The sequence below is a fragment of the Ciona intestinalis genome, chromosome 8 (genome assembly GCF_000224145.3).
Source record: "Ciona intestinalis chromosome 8, KH, whole genome shotgun sequence".
In the NCBI taxonomy this organism is placed as follows: Eukaryota; Metazoa; Chordata; class Ascidiacea; order Phlebobranchia; family Cionidae; genus Ciona; species Ciona intestinalis.
The window spans coordinates 3,260,389-3,260,867 of NC_020173.2; the positions used below are offsets into that span (position 1 = coordinate 3,260,389).

Sequence of the window (479 nt, forward strand, 5' to 3'; positions counted from 1 at the left end):
TCATAGGTTCAGGTTATTTTGAGATGTAAATTGTTTCATTATTATACACAATAATTGTCCAATCGGTGGTCAATAATGTGTTGCAGCATTTATACAGGGCAACTTTTAACACACGTTGAATAAGATACTACCCAACCCAGTGCCCCAATAGTCAGTAATAGTTTCTCTAAATTTACCCAACTTTACAATCACCCTCACATTATTTATCAACACTCAACACACTTATTTTATTCTATGTGGGTGAGGACCTGTGATTTAGACCGGATTTAGCCCATTACCCAAACATTCAGGAAGTGTGATACGTCATAGGATCTAAGATTTATGCCAGAGTTGACCAAATACCCCGACACCAAGGGCGCCACTTTGTATCTTTTCCACACTTTTTTATTTTATGTGGGTGAGGACTTGTGATTATGGCCAAATTTGGCCTCATTTCCACAACATCCAAGATTCTTCTTTCTACACCTACCTGACCAAGC

At 38.4% G+C, this 479-nt stretch overlaps 1 protein-coding gene across 1 annotated transcript in view; it reads right to left on the reverse strand.

Moving 5' to 3' along the window:
• The window catches only part of LOC113474420, a 10,833-nt gene that overhangs the window by 3,699 nt on the left and 6,655 nt on the right, over positions 1-479 (reverse strand). The gene's annotated exons all lie outside the window — the stretch shown is intronic.